Here is a 14,061-nt window from a genome sequence, read left to right on the forward strand (position 1 = left end):
GCGGGCGGGCGGGCGGGCGCGCGCTGCCCGGGCGGGAAGCGGCGGCGACTGCGGCTCGCGCGCGCGGCCCCGGCACAAAGGGAGCGGGGCGGGGCCGCGCGCGCCGCTCCGCCCTCCCGCGGGCGGGGCCGGGAGGCCTCGGGGCGCCCAGGCGGGGACGGGGGCGCGGTGCGGGGCGGGCAGTGCGTGTTGCCTCTTCGTTCCGTCTCTTCCGTCCCTCCCTCTCCTTTTCTCTCGCTCCTTCTCCTTCTCTCTCCCTTCTCTCCGTCTCTCTCCCTTCTCTCCGTCTCTCTCTGTCTGTTCCCACTTCTTCCCTTCTCGGCCCCCCTCCCTCTCTCCCTTCTCCTCGCTCCACGTCTCTCCTTCCCTCTCCCTTTTCCTTTCTCCCTCTGCCCCTGGCTCCTTCCCTCCCTTTCCCCCTCGCTCCCTCTCTCCCTCTTTCTCCCGCCCCTCTCTCCCTGTCCCCCCACTCTCCCCGCTGCCCGGCATCTCCCGGCTTTCCCGTTCCCGAGGCGGCAGAGCCGCTCCCGCCGGTGTGGCCGCCGCCCCGGGCAGGGCGAGCGCGGCCCCTCGGGCCCAGCGGGCAGGGACAGCGCCCTTGAGCCGGGAGTGGAAGGCTTTGTGCCGTCCCAGCGCCGCGGCTGAGGACGACGGTCCGCGTTTCCGCAGGGAAAATCTGCCGGCGAGAGGACTGTGCTGTGGGGCACCGACGGTCGCGGTGTTCCCACACACCATGGAAGTGCTTCCAGGCACTCGCGGATCGCTCTGGGTTTGTGCTGCACAATGGACTGCAAACCAAAGGATAACTTGGCTGTCAGTATCTGATTGACATGGCAATGCCGGATTTTGAATTGCAGTCAGAAACTGGTCCTTGAGTAATGACCCCACAGAAATTTAGGAAACTTCTGTTGGTTGCTCCTAATTGTTCTCTGCCCAAATTTTTTGTGAACCACTTTTTCTGACAATAGTAAAACTTAGTTGATGGTAATTCATGGTAATTAATACTAAAATTTAGTTGCTTAATTGTGCGAAAATTCATCTGCCCCTGAAAATCGTAGAATCACAGAATCATAGGATGGTTTGTGTTGGAAGGGACCTTAAAGACCATTTAGTTCCAACCCCCCTGCCATGCGCAAAGACACCTTCCAGGAGACCAGATTACTCAGAGCTCCATCCAGCCTGGCCTTGAACAATTCCACGGATGGGGCATTAAGGGATATTCCTTTTTCAGTATACACTATTAAGCAACGCAAGCCAGGAATTACGTTCTGGGGCAAAGAAGGTACTAAGTAATTTCTGTTAAAAGTACCTAGATACCCAAACATTTAAAAAGCTTTTCCTTAACATCAGTTTGAACTGATCTTGAAGGTATTGTGAAATACCTTTTTCTTAATATAGGAGTTCTGGCTTCTCAGAAATCGTGATTCCATAGACATTACTCCCATTTATTTAGCTTCTTTGTATTTTGTCATAGATAAAGCTGTGTACGCACAATATCCAGTGCTCTGAAATAAGATTCTAACACAAAGGAAAACATCTGCAAGCAGAATGAACTGCACCCTGGCTTACAGCCCAACATGAAACGCCCCTCTGACATATGCTTCCCATAGCAAATACTATTTTTTATACATATGTAAGATCTTAGAAAAAGAATTGGCCGTTCAGCATATGGGGTAATTTTTTAGTCTTCAAGAAGGTGATTAAGGAGTTCATTCACTGTGGAAAGGTGCTGATACAGGGTGGGTGCTTGGTTGAATTGTACTGATCTCATGTAGAGAAGATGCTTTCCAGAATGCTGTTGCAACAGCAAACTGGTGATTTGGCTTAAGGTTTTCCTTAAAATATCACAATCATGGCGTAAGCCAGAAACAGTGGATTTAGACTGTAAAATCATGGCAAAATGAAACACCTCACTTGTGTTCTCAAAGTTTTGTTTTGATCTGCCCAGTCAAGTAATAACATATGGCTCTCTGTACTTAGGACAAGCAGCACAAATCTGGTATCAAGATATTTAGCTATAAAATCATAAAAATTATTAACTTAAAATATGATTATATTTTTACAGCAGTATCAAGACAGAATATGAGGATGGAAAGCTTGCTTTGAGAAACTTTTGTTTTAAGCTCAGCTGTCTTCTTATTGAAACTGTAGAGGCTTATTTCATTTTTTTTTTATCTGTGAAATGGGAATAATAAAATCATGTCCTGAGTGGTGGTAAGAAGCTCAATTAATCAAAGTGCTTTGACCTAAAAATGTAACACTGTGATATGAAAATACAGATGAGGCATTTCAATATTAGGCGTTACTGCAGCTAATATTTGTATCCCCTATATATTATTATATCTTCACCAAAATAAACTATTGCTTTGGTTTCCAGAATGCTGCCAAGTTGTAGATCTCAAAATGGTGTGCAAAGGAGGGTGAATTACGTATAGACAGTGACACAGAAGCACGGGTAAGCTAAATGCTTTGGCCAGGGGAGGGAATACTTTCAGTGTGCCTGATCTGAGGATTAAACAACACAGATCCCATATGGCAGAACACTTGAAAGAAAAAAAAGAAAGGAAAAAAACCCAACCCAAACAAACAAAAACCTCCAAACCCCAACTTACGTTATAAAAATGGTCATTGCCAGAATGTCTGGTATTAAAGAACACAGTTTCTTAGGTTGAAAAATGGTGAACTGTTTCTCAGTGTTGTGTATAAACATTGACATACTTGTTCACATATTTCTTATAACTATTATAAAAAGCAATAAATATCAAAAACGTGGCTTATATTGAAGACGAACAAGAATTAAGGATTTCTGAACTTGAGAAGATTAATATTCAGGATTTGCAGGTGTTTTTTATCTTGTACTGGGATATAGAAACCAACTACACTACACCAAATAAAGGCAGTGGTCTGACTAGTTTTCTTATGGACACTGGCTTCATTTACTTTCTAGTAACCCCTACAAGGTAGGCAACTACCATTGCATTCCCTCTGGCAAGGGGGAAGCAGAATGGAGAGAAGGGAAGAGGCTTTAATAATGCTGTGCAGGAATTCTGCATGTGGAACTGAACTCTGGTATATCTTGTTTCGTGACTAAATTCCTCGTTATGAGGTCGACCTCTTTTATTTCCATACTAATGAGCTACACCAAAAGTTCCAAAATAGACAAGCACAGTACTTTCTATATGAGACTGATTCCTTAATCAGCCTGTAGTTGGCATATGACTTGTGAAGTCACATTTGTCTCTCTATTTTTTGAATTGTGATTCATTATCCAAATAAATATGAAAATACGTATGTTTTGATATTCTGCATTTCCATCGACTTCCTTAAAATATTTTGGCAATAGGCTTTTTAAGTTAATTACATTTAATTGAAATAAAATCTATACTGTCATATCTTGTTAAACTGAGGACATGGAAATTGTGGTTTTAACTTTTAACATTTTATTTCAATTATATTATAATTCATTCTTTTGTACTTTCCTATCATTATTGTCATTAGATTCTGTACAAAACAATACAAATCTCGAAGATGTTTTCAACAATCTTGCTATGCAAAAGATCATATACAGAAAATATAAATCTCTTTTGTGATTCTAACTTCCTTCTAGAGGACAGATTTGGTTTCCCTGACCTGCTATTATGGTCTGTTTGCACATAGCTTAAATCAAGAAATTGTCAGTCACAGATTAAACTGTGATTTACAAACTTTCATGAAAAAAGCAGCACAGTTATACACAACATTTCAGGTTCTTTGCATTTTCTGTTTTATAAAAAGACATTTTTATCATTTAATATGTTTTATAAACTGAACTCTAATGGAAGGCAATAAATAGTATGTTTACAGTATTATTTATATAAAAAATACATTCTCAATTTTTTTATGACTCAGAAAGTTCACCTACTAAACTTACTAGAACACATTCTTGTATATTTGAGAAAAAATAGTTATTTTTAGGTCTATTTGCATTAATTTCATCCTCAGTTCTATTCCTAGTCTTTTAAGGTGTCAGAGACTGAAATGGTTAATGATTTATGCATTCTAGGAGACTTTTGCAGGCTTTTGACTTGCATGATACCTCTGATGAGCAGTCGGGCCCCTCCCTCCCTCCAGAGCTGAAGGTGTGAAGCCCTGAAAAGGCAAGAAGCCGAGCTCGCAGGCTTTTGACTGTTGATACATCTGATGAGCAATCGGGCCCCTCCCTCCCTAAAGGCGGGAACCGGGCGAGACAAAAAAAAAAAAAAAAAGTCAGCACAGACCCAGGAGATGTTGGAGGCTCGAGGCATGACCCGTGATATAATAACTCATAACTTCTTAGAGTATGGGGGCTTCCCCCCTTCACCCCCAGCAGATCAAGGCCACCACTTCAACTGACAGACATGGAAGCATCGCTGGACCCCGTGGGCGGTGACTATATACATCTGTCCACTCTCAGCTTTTCTTTCCCTTACTCTCCCTTGCTCTTATCCTGCCTTTCTCTCCCCTATGCATTTTCTTTCCCTCCCCAAAGGTTATCTCTGTGTCACATTGTTATATGACAGCACCCAAACTGCTAGCATGCCTGTTAATACAGAATTGTTAAAATAAATCTTGTCAATATATGTTTTCAAACACCGATTATTTAGTGTCGTTTCGCTTTAATCCACCCCAAAGGAATTATTGATAAAACCTGGGTTACCCCCTCCGCCCCCTTTTTCCTGGGGCGGGTCGTAACATAAAGGAAGTGAGAAGCTTGCTTTCTGTTTCCGTCAGATCAAGGAGGTAGACTTCATTCTTTGTTGAGGCGTTTAATTTTAACAGAACTAAATTTCTTCTAAGAGAGAAATAGAGAAAGGCACAGAAGAGCTAATAGGCAAAGCAGAGTGGAAGAAGAGGTTGGTTTTATTTTAGCTAAGTTTGCTTTTATGTTCTCTTTTGGCTAAAGGTTGAGAAAGAAAATGGTCTATAAATGAGGACTTCTTGAATATTCAGTAGTCTAACAAGTATAAATTTAAGAAGTAAATACATTATTTTAAACCCATGTTTTGTGAAAAAGGATTTGCTGGGTTACATAACTGTAACATACTCATCTGTTCTGTGCCATCCTGATACAAATAAATTATATTTGCTCATTTTTCCTTACAGACAGGTTAAATATGGAGCGTTTTTGTAATAACTTGTACAGAACGAAGTCATGTGGGTTGTTTTTTTTGTAAAAAGTACTGTACAATTTCATCAAATACTCAATTCATTCAAATCCTTCCATTCTTGCTGTAGCAACCTTGCATTGATTAACACTTAGAGCTTTATTTAGTTGCCCACACATACATTTCTAGTGCCATTTGAGATGCCCAAGAGTATTCATCCCTGTTGTCAGCTGCTGCTGCTGAACAGGATCAGTTTACACAGGTTGTCTGCTGTGCCTGCACAGAGCCAATGGATATCTTGGGAGTCTGAAGGATTCTTAGGCTGACACATGAATCCTCCATAAATGTCACTTACATTGATGTGCCCAGTCACATAAGGAGTTCCTCACATTTTATCTGGTCCTCAATCCCGTGAAACTTCTTTTCTTTGGAGGAGGTTGTCACAGAGTCACTGGCTGCTTCCTACCTTATGCCTGAATCTATTTCTGGGTCTGTGGGTCATTATAATAGCTACTTGTGTTCCTAATTTTGAGGGTGATTTTCCAAAAGGACAAAATTATTCAAATGTTATTCATCTTCTTTTTTTTTTCCTCCTTTTTTTCTTTTTTTTTTTCTCCAAACCTCTCAGTGAACTGTTGTGAAAATATAACATTTCTTTAGATGCCATGATTTTTTTATAGCAATGGTGGGAACTTTTGATCATTTTCCTAGTGTAAATAGAGGCTGACTCATAATTTTCAAGGACTAGTTCGAAGATTAAGTTTACTTCCTATTTTTGGTTAAATTAAACCATAGCTTAGTGGTGTGCCACTGGAAGTATGTTCTTCTTATCTGGATTTTTTGCTGTCTTCACCTTTCTTCAGCGAAGTGTTCTGTTGAAATCACTGCTAAAACAGAATATGAAATAAACACATTTTTTTTCAGATGGAAATTATTGGGGAAAACAGCTGAAACATTTTGTAAAAATTAATTTCATAAACTTAGAAGCATTAGTGTTCAAGTACTAAAACTGAGTTTGCGTGGTATGAGGCCCCTGGAGGCAAAGATCAGAAAATTAATAGCAGCAGTAGCTGCTAACATGGAAAAAAAAAGCCATGAGTGGAAAAACAGTAAACTGAAAGTCCTTTATCCTCCTTTCCAGTCTTCAATTCTCAGAGTTTTCTCTGGCAAGGAAAGCAAGGAATCTGTCTGACTTTCAAATAATTACTGATGTATTACTCCACTGGAGGCTAGTAGCAAAGAGCAGCTGTGCCCTGTAGACAGAGCTAACTTCTCCCTTTCCCATCCCCCATTTCTGACTGCCTTCCCTGGAGAAAGCAATCTCACTGTTAAATAAACTAGGGTTGGGTTGCAAGACAAACCAAGAGTTCATAGGAAAAATATTTACTCATGCGTAAAGAAGCCCTTTTTAAAAACTTTGCTACTTAGGAAACGATGTGATTTCGTGGGTAATAAATAAAAACAGATTTGTCGCACTACAGTTGTAAAGCTGCCATCTTTTATGAGCCTGGGAAGAGTGGCCTTTTTCATCATAAGGCTTTGTCAATTCTGCCTCCGTGTAACTATTCTCTTCTTCGTACATGTGAACCATCTGGGCCATGTTCAGCTGAGAGGTCTAGTCCCTAAAAGATAAGGGAGTTAATTATAGTTGTTGGCTTTTTGACAAACTACCCTTCTTTTTCCCACATTCCTTACTAGTTTTAACTGAAATTAACATTTCCTGGGAGGCAAAATACCAGCTTTGTGGTAAAAAACAGTTCTGTAAGGAATCAATTCCAAACCATCTCTGTTTTCCATTTGTGTTAAGTCTGAACCACAGTAATGAAAAGGTCCTTCAATGTCATTATCTTCAAATTGTGTCCTAATTGTAAAAACAAACAAAAAAAAAAGGAGATAAGAAAAAAAGTAGACATTTAAGCTGAATATAAATCTGACTTGCTGAGTACTTGCATTCATTAACTCCTGTCTGAAAAAGCACATGGATGTGCAGAGGAGTTTTGCTCAAGTTCCTGTTTAGATAATTCAGATGGTGACTCCTTGAATTCCTCCTGATATTTCATTAGAGATGCTGTCGTACTCCACTGTCATGCTGTAAGGAGTTGCCACACTGTAGCCCGCTGTTCAGTGACAGGGGAAGTGACACGTTCATGTCATGTGTGTTTTGCTCTGAGGTGTTTTGAGATGTGAGGAATGCAAAGGATACCATGACAACGTCCACACTCACACCCTGAGGAGCGCCACCATGGGGCGCTGCACATTGAGACTCCGGGAATTCATGGCTGCTGGAATGAAATCGGTGTAATGGATCATAACAAGCCTTTCACACCAAACCAGACTTTCGGATGTTAAGAACCGTATTACCCATAATTACTGTGTGTACTGTTTTGTTTTGCTCTTGGATGGATGCTTGAAGTGGTACATTTATGTAATATTAATTCAAATTTTAAATGAAACAGCAACCAAGACCGTAGCTTGATTGCATCTACATGGATGTGGAGTTAATGAATCGTGTAATAATTTTACAGTTCAATAATCTAGGAATTAGATTATCACATGAAAAAATATTTAATAAAGGGGAAAATGCCATGTCCACTTACACAGAGAGCAAACAAAAATCTAGAGGAAGGTGAAGAGTGTGAAATATCTGTGTCTGAGCCTGGCAACTGTTCTTGAAACCTACACCCTGTTCACTGAGATTAGGTACTTGTATTTGAGCGTTTTAGTCTTTACTCATTCGAGAAGAAGCATGCTCCTCCTTGAACTGTGATTTAATAAAGCAATTGTAGCACCGTCTTTTTTGTCAGAGGATGGTGCCTGGTGTTTCAGTTGTTTGTGAAGGGGATTGAAAAAGACTAAACAGCCTATGTTATCAGAACAGGTTTCTATTTTAGCTAGCATCATATGAAAGGAGCCATCTTGTGGTTGTCTCTTCTGCAAATAAAATGTTGCTGTAAGATTGCCTCTGAAGACGTGTCTATACCTCTGTGATGATCTGGTTGTTTAGAAATGTTATCTTCTGAGTAACACTTGACCTTACACACATTTTTACTCAGAGAAATTATTTCATTCTATCAGATTCCAATTCTACGAAATCTTCAGAATTAAAATAGCACATCTATCTATTAATAAAGGATTAAACTTCATGTTTAAAGTCTGTGTCCACCCCAGTATTTGCCAGTCCTCTGAGCTCTTGCTCAGAGCTCTAATCCTCACTCTAAGTTTTACTTTAAACTATGATCAACAGCATATCCTCTGAAATATGTCTCTTAATAGAACTGCTTGTGGTGTTAAGTGATTTTTTAAAATATAACCTTCATTAAAATGTGTTCCCTGGGAACTCCATGCATACCAGGCACATGGTATTGCCATCCTTTGCTCCTGGACTTCAAACTTGACTTAGGGAGACAACATTTAGATGACACATCAGTCTAATTTCTTCATCTCTTTGCTGATACACAATGGCATTTACCAGTTTTAGAGTTTCATAAATCCACACAATCCTGAGTAGATGTCAGCAAATTTATTTTATGTAGCTTAGCTCACGGATGCTTGTATCAATTTAATTAAGTATATTAAAAATATCCCCACCAAATAACCCTAGTTAAACCATATAAACACAAGTTTCAGTCATAGTGTTTAAAGCTAATTTCCCTAATAATATTGAGTAAGATTGTATGTGATTCAACTTGGGTAGTTGTCTGCCTGCTGCAGTTGTTAGTAATTAAATGTGACATCCAGGCCAAGGATCACCATCATTTGCTGGAAGTATAGAAAAATGTTACAAATTTGATTTGATTGCTATTTGTCTGGAATATTGATTCGAAGGCAAAAACTTGTGGAATCCATAGTTTCTGGTAAATTCATGCACATATGACAACTGACAGATAAGCGAAATCTTACTTTAGAATGTGCCATTTGATGTTTATTGTATTTCCTGGAGTTGAAGAAAAGTCTGTTCTAAGAAAATGCAAACCTGGAACTGGGGTTTGAAGTGAGACTAATACTTATTCCTGCTGGAATGAGAGGTAGACTTTGAGAAAAGGAGAGACAGGATTAGTAATAGTTTTTACTACAGCTGGTTTGGGAAGACGTAAAAAATATATTTTGGGAAAGTATTTGAGCCGTTGGACTAAAACTAGACCTGATCAAATTTTCAATCAGAGAATACCACTTATTTTTTGACTGAAAATGTATGTGGACTCCTTCAGAACATGCTTTCTTTCCTTTAAAACCGGAAGTATAACATTTTTTGATGAAAATCTGATTTCTTTAAAATTATTAAAATAGTTCAAAGCTTTAGATTAAAAATGAAATCTTTTTAAATTTTTAAATAAGATGCTTAAGTTGATTTTATTTTTTTAATGTTTTACTGATATTTTTACTTTTTCTCCTCAATTAAAGAGAAGACGTAAAAATGAAAAATATTGCCAATGTCACTCTAAATAAGATCAAAAAGTCAAATGGCATCTCACTATTTGAGAAAATTACTTCATTGAAAAAGCACCATGGTTGTAGAGAAGATAAGTAGGCAAATCAAAGGTATCATGCCATGTAAGATTTTGACATAATCTTTCAGTAAGATTACGTTTGATCTGATGTAAACAACAATAATTTTCAGGCATAATCATTGATCTTTACTTTCTATTTTAATTACTGTTCTCTATCTTGCATTAGTAAAGGAGACACAGTCTCTGTAATGAATGAAGTATGAGAGGATTCTTGCCTGGGAAATATGCTAAAAGCAAGTGAATTAAAGTATCTTCCCTCTGAAAGTGTTGCTGGTATCACAGTGATGATTTTTTTGAGTGCTGGAGTAAGAGAGACAACATATATATTAGATTATTTTTCACACAAATAGTCTGCAGCCTTTTTTCTGTACCTCTTAGGATGCAAAAAGTCTGCTTTAAAAAAGTGACTCTCTGCGCATCTTCAAAGACAACCACTCCAGTTATCCAGACCCACAGCCTGACCTCTGTGTTATGTATTTGAGTGGCACTTGAACTAAAAGCTTATTTTTTATATGTTTCCACGAAGACATGGATTTACTTCGGTGAAACTGAAATCATAGATCCCAGACAGATGTAATTGTGCGACTTTTTTTTATGTGAAGACATATAAAAGTCCAGAATTCTGGCAATTGTAACATTCGGAGGAGAATAAACACGCATTCTAAGAAATGTGGAATGTAATGAAGTTAAAAGAGAATCAAATGTGAGAGTAGACTGCTTGGAAAAAAGTATATTTTTAAAGTATTACATTCCCTCTAATGTCTAAACTCTACAAAAGCTGTTGAAAACTATCAGTGTACCCTCACTTTACAGAACTGAACAGAGTTGATTAGAATTACCAGGATTCAGTTTCCAGAAATTTCTTGTTGCTAACTGAATTTGTAGTCATAGATACCTTTTTTACCTAGGTCAGCACTTCCATATTAATAAACAAGAAGTAGAGTAAGATTTTCCCTAGGAGTAAATCACTACCATCCACTGTTTATGGAAGCTTGTAGCAGATCAGTCTTAAAGGTACCTTTGTTCATATTTTTTCTATTAACTAGGACTATTCTGAATTTGCAATCAGAAATTGTGTTATTCAAAACAGTAAGGAAAGCTTTTTTAAACTGTATTGTGAAATACTTAAGTGGCAGAATCTGGAAGGGAATGTTGTAATGCCATGATCTGGAAATTCATCCAAAAAAGAAACTGTTTGTCTTTCTGCTACTTTTTCCACTTTGGCATATTGAATGAAGTCTAGTTTACTTGACTGAAACCTCTTGCTTCAAGAGGTAAACTTCTGATTTGCTAAAAATAGAATATTTTTGGTACAGAAAGACATTTCATCCCTCTATGGTGGAAAATTAACTCTATTTGTGATCTGAAAAGTTTTCAGATGTTGTATACATGGTACTGAATATACAGTGTGAGAGTCTGATGGAAGTTCATCAGTGATATTTCCTGTGAATTCACCTTCAGATGAGTGTTGTCTCTTTTTGTCATTTACTTTTGTTTTATAACAAGTGAATATTTGTTCCTTTTTATAAGACCTTAAATTTAATCCTGAGAAGCATAGCATATTTTTTACCATCTCCAGCTAAATGCTGCTGAAAGCCTATTGAACACCCTTGGTTCTTGCAGAGACCAGCCTGTTCTTCCCCAGGGCCATCTCTTCTGCAATACCAAAATCCAGGTTGGAATAAGGTTAATTTTCACTGACCTTACCAAAATAACAGAACAGCTTTAAACTAAAATATTAACTTTGTTAATTACATTGGACATTTTACTATATCAATCCGTGCCAGTGATAACTTTTTGGCTGGACTGAAGAAATGGTTACAGCCCAAGTGCAGCTATGTTGAAAGTTACTGTGAAGACCTTGCCTTATGTGCAACTTCAGTATATTTTCCCCTGTCTGCTAGGCATATCAGAATACTGTCTGAAATAACAGTTCTGAGCAGAAAGTACCAAGAGTAAATGCTGCCCTGAAAGCAAAAGCTTTAGGCAGTGCAAGCCAGCATGTTAGTCTGGAAGCCTCTCCATGTAGTAGTTTTTTTTTTCTAGCAGATGCTTTCTCTCCAGCTGTAGTAGCAACATTCTTGTATCAAAATCTAATATCCTAACATGCAGATATTCTTTTTATTGATCAGACTCTCTCTGACAGGTACAGGCATTTCAGGGAGAAAAGATGTGTTTTGTTTAGTCATGGTGTTGCCACCCTAAAGAAGTTTCTGAAATTAGACCTAGCAAGTTTTATGGAGCATCTTACAAGGAAGCTTAAACTACAACCATTATTCATATCAACATAAAGTAATGGTGTAATCCCAAAGGAATGGAAATGTGTTATTTTAAGAATCAGACAGGACATGAGAGCCTGTGTGATACCACATGTTGGCATAATGTTGAAGATCTTTAGCCATGCCAAGTTTTGAAATGATGGATAGTACTGTGTCTAAAATGTCTTATCTTTTTTGAAACACACATAATTTTCTTCCTGCTTGTGGAATAATTGTCTGCTAATCACAGTAATGAAATGGAAGACCAGACTTTCAAATCCCCCTAGACTCTCAAGCATTTGAGAAGCTGAGAGGTATCCAGCTAGTTAGGATACCAGCCTGCATTATGGTAGAACAGGTTTGATTCATGCCCTATTAGAGATTTCTTATGTTGTCCCAGATAAGACATACTGGTCCAGATCCACAAAGGCTTCTTCCTCCTATCAATAGCAGCTGAAACCCACTTCAAACAGCAGTTACCTTCTGTGGGTCTGTGCCTAGGTCCTATTCATTGGGAAAATAAAGTCTGAGAGGACTGCTGGGACTCCATCATTCTCCAAGGTTTGTGAGGCTAAGTATAGTTTATGTGAAGTGCTGAGCTACTACAAAGAACAGGGAAATAGAAATACATAAACGAAAGCTTTCAAGTTTCTTTAATACATCAACCATAAAAAAAATCTTTGATACTAAAGCTTTAATATATTCATATAATAAGGCATATTACCACTGAAAAAAAAAAAGCCAAACAAAACCCCAAAAATACAAGCTATAAAACCGTTGTATGTTTGGGAAATGCTTTGGCTTTTATTTTCCCTCAATGAAATGGTAGGGAAATAAAGCCCTGTGTGTCCAGTTGGCTCAATGAACTCCAAAATTTGGTGCTATTAGCAAATTAGTATTGAAAGAATTCCAGGCAGTTGTGATACATAGTTAGACAAAACTACAGTTCTTTTCTTTCCATTTGTGTATCATCATGTGAAATTTACATATTTCACACATTTATTAATATGATTTCTTAATAATATGGAAGGTTTGCATTCAAGTTACATAAATCACAACCTATACAATTACTTGTTTACCTGTATGTAAAAATCAAGCAGGAGTATTTTTCACTTTTAAAAATCACATTTCTGATTTTTTTTTTTTTTGAACTTGAGGATTCCTGCTCAATCACCAGGAATATCTATTTTCCAAAGAACAGGTAGCGCTGGTGTGCTCCTCTCCTCTTCTTATAGGAAGGGAACAATGTAGGTGACTAATTACTAGTACTAACCTCAGTGGTGCTTAGGGTAAGGCCTGTCAATGTTAGAGGTATGTATAGCATAAGACATACGTGATACTCTTTTCCCCAGCATCACCTCTGGCTAGTTCAGGCAGTCCAAATTCAGCATGGTGGATCCACATCCACTCTTGTGGGAAGGCAAGGAAAAAATCTACTATTTTGAACTGCTCACTCTGAGTTAGGTTTGCCCTCCATTCCAAACTGCACTACATAGGAGCCAAGGCAACTATTTGGGCATAAAAACTTCCAAGGTTAGATGCTGTAGTTCTCCATCTGAATCAGTTTGTACAACAGTTGTATAAGTTTTTTGTACTAGGCTGGGGAACCAACTTCATCCCTTGTATAGCAAGAGAAGTGGCAAAGGCAGCAGCAGGACCACATCGCTGAGAATCATGCCCTGCCAGTCTGTCTCAGCCTTGACCAAAGGCCAAAATCTTTATGGCTTGTTGTCAATGTCTGTTTCACCTTCAGTTTTCACTAAAAGGGCCAGGAAAAAAAAGAGGATGCATGCCATTGTTTATGTTTTTAAATATTCTAAACTAAATGTTTTGAGGTGTGTGACCTCAGAAGTTAAAGTTACCATGTACCGCGTGTGTTTGGAACCTTATCTGGAAATCCGTGTGCTTTCCAAAATGTATAGAGCTTGGGATGAAAAGAGAATATTTAAATTTACCAGTTTTGGGAAAAAGCCTAGCTAAAACAGGAATATGAGTCCATAAATTCACCAGAGAATTGTAAGGATAGTCAGGAATCAGGCCTAATTTAGGAATAGAGCCTCTCAAGTGAATTCGGGAATTGGCACAGTGATGGAGCCTCAAACATATAGGATGTCTCCTGAAAAATGCTAACTTTGTGTTTCTCACCTCTAACCACCTATTTGGACTGTTCTG

The sequence above is a fragment of the Corapipo altera genome, unplaced genomic scaffold (assembly GCF_003945725.1).
Source record: "Corapipo altera isolate COAL_440 unplaced genomic scaffold, ASM394572v1 0, whole genome shotgun sequence".
Classification (NCBI taxonomy): Eukaryota; Metazoa; Chordata; class Aves; order Passeriformes; family Pipridae; genus Corapipo; species Corapipo altera.